This window comes from Aquila chrysaetos, chromosome 3 (assembly GCF_900496995.4).
Source record: "Aquila chrysaetos chrysaetos chromosome 3, bAquChr1.4, whole genome shotgun sequence".
NCBI classification, from domain to species: Eukaryota; Metazoa; Chordata; class Aves; order Accipitriformes; family Accipitridae; genus Aquila; species Aquila chrysaetos.
In genome coordinates, this window is record NC_044006.1 from 74,402,410 (window position 1) to 74,417,466 (window position 15,057).

Below are 15,057 nucleotides of genomic sequence, written 5' to 3' on the forward strand. Positions count from 1 at the left end.
AACATTATCTAGCTGAGTTTTTAATATCTCCAAGGATGGTGATTTCATGTTTCAGGCCAGATTAGTGATCATTTCCAGTTGGGTCCCTTTCTCCCCAGCAGATGCCTGACACTCCTGACTTCCAAGCTAGGAATTTATCAATGTCTTGTTTGAACTAGGCAATAGAAATGTTGGGCACTCAGGTATAGACAAACCTTTGTCTCAGAACTGAAACCATTCACACACCCTGAATGTTATTGAACTTCTGTTATATGTTCTTCACCAAAGGTCTCCAAACACTCAACTAATATGTCGACTATAAATACAGATAGCTGTCTAACGAGCCATAGCTTTCCTTGGAAAGCATTTCCATTTTCTTACCTGTTTCCATTACAGGAATCAGAAGAAAGGAAGACAGAAGTCATCTACAGCAATTCACCAGAAGTTGCCCTGACCCTTAGATGACCCATCTAGCAGTTTTGACTCTTGGGTTGCTGTCCCAATCTCCAGGCAGCATTTCCCATATAAAAGATGCATAACCATCATAAATCCAATATAGTAAAGCACTTAAAGAAGTGCTCAAAACCTTTGTTGAACAAGAAGGGATAACCTGAAACTATACATACAACAGTCTGCCTACGCTGGTGTAATAAAGAAATAGATCCTGGCTTTTTGTATGGAATTTGGTCTTACCCACCAGTCAGTTAACCTTAATTTATTATAAGAAACTGAAAAATATGACAGAAAAGCTCAGTAATGCACTGTGAAATAATAACTGGTTTGGCTTCATAAAATAAAAGGAAAAAAAGAGCAAACCATAGCAATATTAAATTCTTTATTTAGAAGACCCATACCCAGAAAACAAAAAGCATTAGCTTTCAGGAATGAAATTAGACAGAGACAGCCAGATAAATATCTGCCTGTCTAATTCCTTCTTAAACTGTGCCTGCTCCAAATCTGAAAACAATCCTTAAAAATTGCAAATGGATATTCAGAGATCAGAAACAGTAATTTTACTTTTAGGTGGATGGCTGTAGGGAGTTATTTTGAGTTTGTTGTTTATAACTTTCTTTGGATCAAACAAGCTGTGGCAAACAGTTTTTGGAGGATCAGAATAAGCCAACAACTAGGAAATAATTCGGTGGTACCTGGTGTCACTGGTGTGATGTTTCTGAATGGGCTCTCACTACGGGGTGGGGGCCAGCAGCAGAAGACCAGGCATTAGTTGTTAAGATGGTTCTAGGAAATTGAAAGATGATGGATTTTAGTCTGAAAGAAGACCATCGGTTGATGGCAGCGGGAGAATGTGATACTGGAGAAGAAAATCATGAAAAAAGCAGTCACTCCGGTGCATGAAAGAGATTTCCAAGAGCAGGACGACTCCTACAGTGATACATATATACAATACGGATCCCTCTAATAACTGGCCTTCGACACTGCCCGCCCAGCAGCTGGCCCTTGGATCTGCCCACCTCCCGTTGCCTCATGCACAGACACATAAGCACGCAAACAGGTCTCTCCGCAGACCCCCAGACCCCATGGTCTCTCTGGGAGCTGGCTTTTGTCTTTTTTTTTTTTTTTTTTTTTTTTTTGGTCCTTTTTTTCCCTTTTGGCCCTCCAGTAGCCAACTCACCAGTCTCACGCCTCTCCAGTACCTGACCCAGACTTACGGCTACCCCGATACCTGGCTCCCAACCCTCGTATCCCTCCCACCAGCCTGTCTGACTTGTGTTCGCTGGTGATCGCGCACCGACCCGTGGTGTGACTCCGGACCCCCATGCACACACGCGCGCACAGAAGAGGGAGCCCCGCACCCAGGGCAGTAGTTAGAAATGGGGTTTCGTGAGGAGATGGGACAGTCTGCGCTGATCTGGAGCAGGCCATGGCCAGACAACCATGGCCAGGCCAGCAAACTGTTTACACATGACTTGCCCCTTTATCCCACTATTTTCCCACGCTTGTTCCTCCCCACGCCAGCCAGATTCCTCCCTTTGCCCTCCTCTAAACACCCTATAAGTAGTCTCTGGTCCTCATTAGCTCATGGGGTGGGTGTCACCCCTGGCCCATGGTGTTGAGGCTCTCCTGGGGCAGCCCTGGCACCAGTGGGGTCCAGGGATTGTTTCTCTGCCTGGGTTATTGGGGTCTGTCACCTCCCAATGTTTCTCTGTGCTCCTTTGTGTGCAGGTTAAAAGCCATTAGTCACATAACCTAACAAGGTTCCTTAAAATTGATGATCTCCTCATCTGCCCTCAGTTACTTAAAATGACAGTCCTGGCTCTTCAGCTTTGTGAGGTTTTTCAACATCACAATTTCTCTGTGTCCCTCCCTCCCATTTTATCGACGGCTAGAGAAACACATTAAACCCAGTTCAATTTTACATGAAGACTTACATTCTTGAGATACCTGTATTGCAAACTTCTCTGGATGAATTGCCTGAAAGCTGCTTCAAAAAACAAAAACAAATCTGAAAAAAAACCCCCCAACTACCAAACACCTCAGACTTCCTGCTCTCAGAAACAATATTATTTTCCACATATTCTCCTCGGTCTGCAGACAAACACCACACAGCTATTAAATTCCTTCATGTTGCCCTCCATGTTTACAGAAAGCTTGATTTCTGATGAGGCTTTAAATTAGTTCAGCACATGCATATTTGTTGACTTGTCTTTTACATGCATCAGAAATTCCCCCAACCACTCCCTGGAGAAACAGACATCTTCTGGTTGTCATCATAACGATTCCATCTAACGATGCAACAGCCCCAAACTCACATCCACCTTGGCCCTAAATAACCACTTGTTCTTGCACATGCTGTTGCCAGTGGGGAGAAGCTGGGAAATGTATAATTAATGCCGCTATCTCACTTCCCACGTAGAAAGCCAAGATGGTGTTGTTGCTTCCTACAAGGATTTCTGGTAGAGTCTGGGACTGTGGGAACACGCAAATAAAGCGGATGGCCACGGCCACGCGCAGAAGTGGCTGGGGGTGACCATGACACAGTACCAAAGCTGTGAAGGTCGGACACAATCAAGGTCAAATTTCCAAGGAAATCCTTGACCCTTTCTTCCTGAAAGAAGGCAGCTCTTGAAATGGTCTTGGAAAAAAAGAGCATCTACAACTTGCAGGATTTGGGACTGATTATAAGCTTTGGGTAAATTAACTTCTGATGAAGCTTTAAACACTGTTGTATGTTCTGGCTTTTTTTTTTCCTTTTTTTTTAACCCTTTACCTACTGACTAGCAACCTGGTGACATATTTTTAAAAGTTCAGCCAGTGTAGGATAACTTACGGCTTTTCAAGAACGGAAGAGACACAGCTAGATAGGCATCCATTTAGCTAAATCCTCATTAGATGCTTTCTGCCCCTGAGCCTCAAAGCAATTCTAAAATAACCCAAGCAGGAATCAGTAGATTAGGGAACAAAAACCAATTCTATTTTTAAATTGATAATTGAAATAAGACACCTCAGGTAGTTTGAAGTGGTTTGACAAGGTTTGGTAGAAAACCCTTCCTCACGCTGCTTACCCACAGCTCCATAGTCCCACCTGGCACCAAAGAGATGAACTTGGGGCAGCACAGTATAATCCCCAGGCTGTCTTTATATCAAACAGCTGGATTGTTAAGAGGAGTTATAAATAAAAATAAACCAACTGCTAGGACTTACAGTGATTCTGCTTAAGCTTTTGAACCTTTTCTCACGTGGTTCCTGCCAAATTCTTTGTTAAAAATTGGGACTCGGCACCTGCCACCAAAGACAAGTCCTTATCGTAGCTGAAGGGAAGCTAAAGTTGAGTGAGGCAGGTGGATGGAGGGAAGGAGGAGGGTACGTATCCCCTCTCTGTTAGGCTACTTGCTGGTGGAACTGTGTCTGTTTTAAACCGGAATGTGCCAACGGAGGTCCAACAGCACTACCGAGGCTAATTGAGGGACGGCGCTGCCTCCCCCTGCACAGAGTCATCTACCCTACCAGAATTTGCAGCAGGACAAAACGCTGACACAGTGTTCTGGTTTTGCTCTTTTCAAGACTGGAGTAAAAAAAAGCTACTTCTTGCCCATCAAATGCAACCAAAACCCAAATGTCTCTGATTCCACAGAATGCAAATAGCCAGGAGTTACTGTGTTTGCATGACGTAGCCAGCAGATCCCCATTGCCTTTGATTTGTTCTCCTTTCTGGACTTCTCTCCTCGTGCACCCTGCTGTCAACCCTGTGCTAGGCTAATGCAAATAAGATTTGAATTTATTACTTCTAAAAAGTACCAGACCAGCCTGACCCAGCACTGAAACCCATCTGGGCTCAGCTTACGGCTCTACTCCTGACTTGCTGTGCAAGCCTGGCATATCGCTTAGCTTTTCTGTGACACTTTCCCTTTATCAGCTCTGTCGGCTACGATTACAAGCCCTGCGAGACAGAAGCCGTCTCTCACTGCATTTCAGCAGCACGTGGGACCACGACCCCTGATGAGAAGCTTGACCAACTCCTATAGCGCACAACGTAAATTTTCTACACCAGTGCGAGCTGGTGGCTGGTAGCCCAAGGGTGCAGATGGTCTCCTCAGGTTGAATAACTCAAGCCATTTTCCTTGGGTTGTTTATGTCTTTTGGAGATAACATTACACAGGTCAGGAAGGGAAAAGTCATTTTGGATTTCCCCTGACACAGAGGAGGATTTCGAAGGGATATTGGACCTTTTTCCTAACACTTTCTCAGAGGAAAATATGAGGGCTGCCCATTTTCCATGGGACCACAGATGCCCTGAGATTAGGATCATCAAGAGAGTCTATAGGAGTTATGTACTGACTGAATTTCTAGTATTATTAGCTCTTTTGATGCTAGGGAAGTGACTCAACTGGGTTTGAAAGACTGTGGTTTGAAAGTGAGAGCTGACACTACTCACAGGAGAGGACATCAACCTCCCCCCACGAGACGGGACTCTTTAGTTTTTGTTGGCTAGACCACTGAGTCTAATTAAAACCTGATTTTAGATTCCATAATTTAGGAGGTTTGTCTCCTTCAATTAGTGACACATGAAACCTTAGGATGAAGACTGGGTGAAGTCATGAAGCAGAGAAGAGTGAAACCTAGGAAATAGCAGTTCTTTTTTTTACTATAGATGCAACAAAGCCAAAGATAAATCATAATGTACAAGTAATGAGGCAATACCAAATTGCAAATCTTAGCAAGTACGCACATTTTTACAGCTTCATTGAGCTGCAGATGGACACTAGCCTAAGGTAAGTTGCTCTTCTCCATTAAAATACTAAGTCTATGCTTTACATCCCTCTCTTTTGCCTTCCTCTCTTTGTTACAAAGTCAAATTAGCATTTTCTTTACCATTCTATCTTACATTCACCACTGCACATTCAAGATATATGGGATCACTGTGCATTGAATATGTCTCTATGCATACAGGCATATATTATTCTGGTAGATTTGTATTTTTCAGCTTTATTATTTTGCAAGCATTAAAATCAGATGTACATTCCTCATTCCTTAATTTGCATGATTACTTGCAGTCTTACATTTTTTATTAAAATTTACTTCCAGATCGTAGAACAATGGCTAATCACCAAGCTGCTTGTACTTTATAAATCACCTCAACCTATAACCGGAGACGTGGCTTTTAAAGCAGGCTTTAGACTCAGTGCTGAAGTTTGCCAAATTATCTAACCTCCTGTGTTCGTTAAGAGCAACAGAATGGAGAGGCTTTAAGTTTGCACGTATCCCAGCCAAAGGAAGTTTTCCAAACCTCAAGAACCTTGTGTGCCCAGACGCAGGAGAAGTCCCTCATCAGGACCACGCAGACAAGCTCTGTACGGGATGCTCTGCAAGGCAGTGCTCAAAGAAAGTCAGCGTCGGGCAGACCTGACCATGTTTATTCCAGAAACTGCTTTTTAGGGGTGGCACTGAGATCACCAAAGACAAACTCTTTCCCCTACACGTGCATGTATATGAGGCCTGATCCTACACACAGGTAAGCTGTTTGCTGTGACTCTGGCGGGCTGAGTAAGCATTTTTTTTCAGGGATCTGTAAATTAACTTCTGTAGAGTGCTGCTGGAGATTAATAGGTTTATTGTAAATCTTCCCTGCCTTCTCCTCCAACAGCTAATAATCCTCTTTCACTATGGATGGAAGCTTGACATCGGGGGGCTATAAAAGATGAATTCTAATTTTTAAAACTAATCCACCTCTGATCTGATGTGAGGCTGGCATATGTCTTACACTCTTGGTGCAGAAGTTACCATTCAGACCACTACCCTGAAGTTCCCTCTTATTTAGACTTGCTCTTGCCCCTGTATTTTTTTTAACATGCCTGTTCTCCTGCCTTTCAGTTTCAGGACACATGTTGACCTAAGAAGACAATGCAAGCAAGAAAACAGTCACTTAAGAGAATACCATATCCCAGAACTTACATGAAAGGACACCCTACTGCAGAAATAATTTTGTGCTAAGCAGATGCAGTTTAGCAATATGGCCTTATTATAAGGGACCACAGTTATTACTTGCACAGTTTAACAGCTGCATTTGTCTTGACCCTATATTTTGCATTTAATCCACACAGTACTGGGTATTCACAAAAAGAGTGAAAGGGGGAGAAATCCCTGTACATTTTCACAGTTCATTATACATTCAAACTTCCTCTGAAAGTCTCTTTCACTGAATAATAAGTTGCCAAGCTTTCCCAGTGCTCCCTGTCTCTGAGGCCAGAGTACAAATAGTTTCCCAGTAATTATGAAAAAAAAAAAAAAAAGAAATTATAGCAACTTGAAAACTCCAGAATGACCTTGAAAAAAAGCTCAAAGTCATCCAGGATGGTCTCCTTGTTGTCCTCGATTACATCCCACCCTTGTTATTCCTAACAGGAATAGCCCAGTGTTTTCCTGGTTATTTCTTGTGTACATGGAGATGAAGCACACTAGTTACTTGGATTCAGCACATACTAAATAGAATTTACAGGCTGTAATGTGAGCATCAGGTCTCTGATTAAAGCCTTTACTGTTCATCATATCCAAGTGTCAAACAGAAATGTAGGCACCTGTTCTTCAGGGACACAGTCACGGAGCTGTAAAAGAAAAAAAAAAGAAAGGAAAAGGTTCGTTAGAGTGGGGATATTCATTAAACATCACTTGCCATTTTTTATTTCCTGGTCATAGGGCTTTCGTCGTTCTGTCAAAAAGCAGGGACAATGTGGTAAAATTAAGGCACAAGTTCCTATCTGATGTTTCGGTGCTGTTTGCTGAATTTTATCAGACCACAGGCACCTGCTGTTACAGAGAACTTGCTTAGTGTCAGGCAGGGGTCTCAAACTAGGCTTAGCTGGCCTGCATGAGAAACATGCATCCAAAAAGCTGATTTTCAGGATTTGCTATTGCCCCATTCAGGCAGAGCAGTAGGATTCTCCTCCGGTTCTGGGGCTCTACAACAGAGGAGGGGTTGAATTCACCTGTGATCACCCAAATAATTACGTAGTTTTAAGAAAGAAGTTTTACTTTGTTTCCTGGGTGTTATTCAAGGCAGGAGGACTCTTTGCTCCAGCCCCAGAAATGGACACATGGTCTTTTCACACAAAAGGGGCCATCTCCTTAATGGATCCCTAGTGATTTCAGCAGATCTCCATTGCCAGACATGAACTGTCAAATGTAAAATATGAGTATTGGCCAGCATGAAACTGTGTTTACCCAAGGAGAAAGGAAAAATATCTCAGACGTGTCACTTCTCTCTTGCTGTGGAGGAGTGAAGAAGACCTGCGCAAAAAAATAAAATTCAGAAGTGAGAGAAAAAACCAATTTTCCAGTTGAGGAACATGCAGATGAAGGAAACCAGTTGCAACAGGATAGACTCAGGCCAGGAATAAAGGAAGATTCAAGGAAGTACAAAGATAACACGGATATCCTGAAGTATTATAGCTATTGAAATCTTTTTTTAAGCCAATACAGCAAATTTGAGGCGAGGGGTAATGAGGATGTGGGCAGATTATCTGACACTTGCTTACACCAGGACAAGCCTTGGGCCCTACTCATAAAACAACTGATGACAGTCCTTGAGAGAGGCTTCTGGAGTTGGGGATAACAGCTCACAGCCCAAACTACTCAATTCCCCCATTTTCTCTTATCCATAAGCATGGAGTAGCCAAGGCAGAGCTTGCTCCCTCCCTTCCATGCTCACCTTCATGGTGCCAAGGGTCTTCAAATAGCTGGGTAGAAGCAGAAAGTCTTCAAGCATGCCCAATATTTGAGAGGACTCTTTGAATCCCATAGCAATTCTGGGATTCGTCTGCTTGGGCTACAGTACTAACTGAATCCTAAGGATTCACTCGGACGCTAATCAGAGTCATTTAGCTTGCAGTATCCTATCTCAGCAAGAACCTGAAATTGCTCATTTAGGTTCAAAATTAAACTGTCAGTCACAGGAGATGATTCAGAGGGAGGAAAACACTGAACTGCAAAGTGTATCTTCCAGGGTGCCGGGTGCCTTGCAAAGCAACTTGTCAGAGCAGGAGATGCCGAGTCTGACAGTACCAGAGCAGAAATTCCTACACCAGCCCTGAACTCATCAATAAACCTTTGTGCTCCCTCTGCCCATCGTGCCCATCGTCACATGGTGGTAAAGAATGAAACTCAAGGCGGAGGTTGGGTCAAACCACGGGCTAACAGACAGCAAAGAGAGTGTCTGGCATGAAGCAAGGTGCAGCGGTGTGACTCAGTACCCTCCCGTTTTTTCAGGCAACTGGCACTTCTAATATTCCACCTTCTCTGTTTCCCCCACCATCTCATTTTGAGCTTTTATGTATGACATCCTTTCTGATGATTGATTTGAGCTATTCTTATTTTATCAAATTAAAGAAGACAGAAAATACAACGAGAATTAACCATCAGTCCTTGCAGAAGGCTAAAAGAAACTTCCTCTAGAATCTGTGAAAAAATAATGTATTAAGTCACTAAAATGGGGCATCCAGGCGTAAGACGTGTTGATTGACAAAGGGCTTCGGTTCTCTTTAGCACGACAAAGCATTTCATTTTTTTGGGCATAGAATAGTCAAATATCTCACAAACGTCAGAGATGCTAAATTAATCTTTTGTTATTTCCTTTCTTTTTGTAGCTGATGCTTTTTCAGGTAGTGTCTTGGGCATTTATTTTCATCTCCCCAGAGACACCGTTCTGTCAGGAGCTAAGGAACAACAGAGATGGTCCAATGCTGCCAAAGTCAATCAGAGATTGCATGGATGACTAAGAAGCCCTCCACCAAAAATTTCTGGAAGACCCACAACCCCTAAAATCAAAAAGGCTACAGAGTATTTGGTGAAGAGGGATTTCTCCTGCCACTAAACAAGTCACTGTACAGCAACATGTGCAAAAATGTAGATTAAAGAATCAGGCAAACAAACCCGCGATTGTCATCTATTGAGGAAGGCCCTGAGCCAGAGGAGGATGAATCAGATGCGTCTGTGTTCAATATTAGGCAGACAGCAATTTATAAAAGCCAGCAACACAAGGGGCAGAGTCAAAAAGCCCAAGGTAAGAACACTCCACGTGGGAAGTCAGACCTTCCTCCTTTCCTAACAGCAGGACGATAAGCACAGATGGCTCTTCCTTTTCCCAGCTTTTAGAGCGAACGGATTAAGAATCAATATGGATGAGGCCACCACTTTGGAGAGAAGGTGCAGAGCAGAGTTTAGTTTACAGACAAAAGCCATGCCACACCATTTGTCTTCGAGGAGAAAGAACAATCCTTGGTTCTGCTTAACTTACTAACAAGAGACAGTCTTGCGAGACACAAGATGCAGTTTGACTGGGCACCCCAGTTTTAGTCAGACTGGAAATGGTCCTTAGAGCTTCCCATGACCAAGCTCGTGGCAGCCTCTGGGGATGGTTTTCTCTAATGACTGCAAGGGGACCCACATTTCTCATTTTGATGATCAATTTTCAAGCCTTGTGACACCTGTCAAGCACATAAAGGAGAAAGTTTTGAACTTTTCAACATTTTTTACATCAGGGTTGGGAGGTGGAGGGGGACTAGATGTTGCTATGTGGCAGGAGAACAACCCATGACCTTCATACTCATTTGATAGCACCAATTACTTTATTGTTTTCCCCTTTGGAATGGTCCTATATTATACAGCAAATTGCTTCAGAATGCCTGGTTAATACATATTTTCTGGAAATCTTCTGAGTAAGTCTCATTTTTTAAAAGTCAGACAGGCATTTAAGAATCTGAGTTCCACTGAATATCAAAAAGATACAAGACTCCCGAACCACTTCAGCATACTTTAATGCTTAAGTTTAAAGCCATACTTTATGGCTTTAATTCTACCACTTACATTCTTGGGAGTTATATCTTACTCTGGCAGCATTCGCAGCAAGACCCAGTTGTTACAGAGGCAGCGAAGAATTATTCTGTATGGATAAATGCTACAGAACTGGGCTGCATGTGTTCAGATTCCTGTGCTTTTTAAAAAGTACGAGTTGATTATTGACATCAAAGTATTACAACAATGATGAACCATAGCAGGAAACACAAAAATCACAGCTTGAGTACAAAAAACCCGTGAACAGCAAACTATGTACAACTAATATTATGACATTATTTAAACAATGTGAAACCAGAGTGAAAAACTATAGCAACTGCATTTTGACCTTAGTCATATACCGATCAATGCAAAAGGAAATGTTCTAGTAGGTGTTTATGTGTTAAATTTCACTTCCCCTTGGTGAGGGAAATCAAAATGCCGGCCAATAACTCAATAAAGTATAGTTCCAGAGAGATGGTTTAATAGAATAAATCATTAATTTTTCAAAGGAAAAGGAACTTCAGCTATAAGAAAACCACCTGTATTAGTTCTTATTTACTGATGAACAAGCTGCTTGCTTTGCTGTCACATTGCATCCCCAAGGCACTGAATGCCAATCAACAGCACTTGACGCTTAAGTTATCTGAATTTTAGTCTGCATTTGGCTCAGTAAAAAAAAATCAGATATCCTGTAATGACTAGCTGACAGGTGATACCCGAGCAGAGCTAACAATAATTCTGTAAAGACCTACACTTTCTAAGTTTAAATTCAGGGAGTTGTATGAGGCTGTAGACAAGCATAGAGCAACCAGAAAGGACGAGCTCTCCCCACAGCTACCGTTAGCCATCTAAACGTTATGCACCTACTCATCCACCGTCCTGGTTTTGGCTGGGATAGAGTTAATTTTCTTCCTAGTAGCTGGTATAGTGCTGTGTTTTGGGTTCAGTATGAGAAGAATGTTGATAACACACTGATGTTTTCAGTTGTTGGTAAGTCGTGTTTAGACTAAGTCAAGGATTGTTCAGCTTCTGATGCCCAGCCAGCAAGAAGGCTGGAGGGGCACAAGGAGTTGGGAGGGGACACAGCCAGGGCAGCTGACCCAAACTGACCAGAGGGGTAATCCATATCATGTGACGTCATGGCCAGTATATAAACTGGGGGGAGTTGGCCAGGGCGGGGCACGGATCGCTGCTCGGGAACTAACTGGGCATCAGCCGGCGAGCGGTGAGCAATTGCATTATGCATCACTTGTTTTGTATATTTCGATCCTTTTATTATTATTATTACTGTAATTTTATTAGTATTATTGTCATTTATTAGTATTATTATCATTATTATCATTATTCTTTTCTTCCTTTCTGTCCTACTAAACTGTCTTTATCTCAGCCCACAAGTTTTACTTTTTTCCTGATTCTCTCCGCCATCCCACTGCGGGGGGGAGGAGTGAGCAAGCGGCTGCGTGGTGCTTAGTTGCTGCCTGGAGTTAAACCACAACATCCACCTACCCATCCCTCTGCAGCCATCTAACCCCAAGTGAGGGCTAAGCCATGTGAGATGCCTTCAGGAGGTCAGTCTGTCTTTCTCTTGTTGGCCACAGAGAGCCTAGACCGGCAAATCAGACCACAGCCCTGGAATTACAGGATATTAGTCCAGTGTATATCCACAATAACCTACTGTAAATTCATAATTGTTTCCACTGTTGCAAGCTGTCAACTCTTTCCACTGATGCTATGGGCCAGATCCTGTACTGCTGTTCATGCTATCCCAGGGCAACCAGACTGATTACACGTGGAACACTCTAATGCACAGGAGTTTATGCAGAGCTGGCAGGAGTGTGGATGTTTCAGCTCAGGGGCTGAGCGCAGGGAGAGAGGATTTTTTTTTTTTTTTTTTTTTTCCCTCAACCAGCTGAAATGAAGAGGAAAAGGACAGGAAGAAAGAATCATTTGAGCTCATTTTGAATCATTTTGTTTGAACTGAAATTAAATGTTCCATGAATTTAAGGGGATTAAAACAATTATTTTTAAGGTCAGTTTGCAATTCAAAGCACCGTTCTCAAAATGAAATAGAAAAATATTTTATTTAGCAAATCTGAGTGCAGCACTTTACTATTCATGTTTTTTCAACATTTTTCAAGCCAAAGATATTTGCCAAATTTGACCAAGAGCCAGACATAGCTTTACTCTCTCTAAACTTTATTTTCCAATAAATTTACTGCATAGTTTACTGAAATATTTGCAAGACCTAAAGCCATGGGTCTCTTTCCTGATGCTTGCAATAATTACAGTTTGTACAGAAGGCTACAAAAGCACTAAAAATTGTTTATGAAGACATAAATCAGCTGTAATTTCACTGAAGCCAATGGCTTGGGATAAGTGAAAGAAAAAAACCAAAACAGCTCTATGTTAATGCTCAGCATTCACTGATGAATGTTAACTTACAAGCAATATGCTGTATCTCAGTGTTTCTTCAGGCGGAAAGTGTGAGAAGACCTTTTTGTTCCTACACTTCATTTTCTTGAGGGCTATAAAAATGCAATTTATCTCCAGAATAAACCTAACCTCTGAAAAAAAAAAAAAAAAAAGATTTCTTATTCACTTCTTTATACAAGGTATTAATACTTCTTCCTAGCTGTCATCTTCAGCCTGCTGAGCAATCAATAATTATGGCTGTCTTTACACATTCAACAAAAAGCATCTATAATGAATGGCAGTAGCAAAGGTTGCTATCATTTGAGAACTCCCCATAGAATTGGTTTTAAATATCATAATTCCATCTGCTCCCTCTCCTTCTTACGCATCACAAAGGAGCTTTTCTGTGGCTCATGGTGATGTGCTGGAATCCAAGCAATGTCTTTCTTGTTATTGATGAGAACAATCACGGAGAGGTAAAATATATTTCAATTCCTTTCTGAAATGCTTTAATGAACACAAGTGCAGGCAATAGGAAGAGGCTGCCCCAGTGTTTTCATAAAGGCATGAGAGGAAATAGAAATGGTGTCTAAATTAGACAATTGCCCATGGAGGTTTTCCTAATTAATATCGGTGATTTGCTCCGAATCAGCTAACGCAGTAATTGCTGCCAAGTCTGTAAAGCCAAAGGGATTACTGACGGCTGAACAATACATAGGTGGTTTTAAAAGCTCAGTGAGATTTGAGTCATTCCTCCTCTCACTGAAATCACATCTTTCCACAGAAAGAAGAGCGGACATTTGAAGTTCAGGGGCTGGAGAAGACACTGGGATGCCTGGATTAATGACATCCATCCGTTCAGCTTATCAGAGAGGACTGACTGCATGGACTTGCTCTGAAGAAGGTGACAGTGAATGGCATTTTATGCCAGCACAGATCTCCTGATGCCAGCAAGTGAAAACAGACAACTTCAAACATTAAATATAAAATCAGTTCACAACTATAGGGTAATTAATGGTGCTGCCTGAAGTCACACTGTAATGGCTTTTCCTAAGTTGGAAATGTGTTTTGTTCTCAGTGACATTTGCACTGATTATTTTTCAGGAAAAATGTGTATCTCACTTTATTTTCTGCTTTGTTCAGTACTACTTGTTTCCTACTTTGCTCCAAGATGGACCTTCAGACACCTCGTGTGGGGTTTGACCAACAAAAAGCATGCAGGGCTTCCTCCAAACCATATGGGAAAAGTTTGTGCTTTTGCCTTAAAAGCACCACGTAGCTCTATTTTTCATGTCAGATGAAGCCGATTCTAAATTAAACTGAAGATTTCTATTCTGAGGGAGGGGAGGAAGAAAGCTTGTCTGTGTCCTCAAAGAGCAGTGCAGACAAATGTAACTGTCTGTTTTGGCCTTAGATATGGTGAAGCTGTATTGAAATTCATCTGCTCCTGTATAAATGCTAACCAGGTTGAAACCATGCCTACCTGCAGTGAGACCATGGTCCTGGGAGAGACAATGGAAGAAGCAACATGCTTTGCAGACAAGCCCTAGGTAAAGCGGTAAAAAACTCATTAAAAACATCTAGCAAATGACATAATGGTGGAAACTGGCATTTTCTCTCTGAACAATGCAACTTTTCTATGGAAATAAGGATAATGACTTTCTTACATGTTTTAAGAATGTGTGTGGAGTAAGGCACCCAGCAGGTAAGGGCCCTGTTGTGATCTATTAAAGTAATATATTAGGATAATAAAATGAAGCCAAAGAGCAACAAGATAAGGATCAAAATAAGAGCTTTTCCAAGGAGCTCTTCCACCTGAATCACTGGCACGTTACTTGGCACTTCAAACAGCATCATTGCCATGGAGTCACCAGTAGCACCTGTAGAGTAACACCAGCATCGGAACAGGGTGGTGGGGACAGAACATTTGACTGGCAGAAGGATGACTACATTGGGTCCTGCGGGTCAGGCAAGCCTCAACCAAAATGATTCAGTAAGAGCTGAAACCCTCAGTATTGTCTTCTTGTAACAGTTAAAACCCCTATATTCAGACGTACCTACCACTTTTAACTGTGGCTGCAATAAAATAAGACAGGGTAAGAAATTTAAAAGACATATTTTGCTCACACAGTTAAAGTTGAATACATTTACACTTTCAGAATTAAACACTTCTAATTTCTCGCCTAAGTTTTAGCATGTTTTCTGTAGTGAATTTATGGCTGTGAGATTGCCTTAGCTAAGAATTACTGGGAGTGAAAAGTAAAGCTCTCTATCCAGCTAGTGCCATGAATAATGTGTGCATGTACTCTCACATATACCCATGTGTGCTGTTGTCATTTTTTGGACATTTCGAGTTTTATGAAATGTAAAATGCAATCC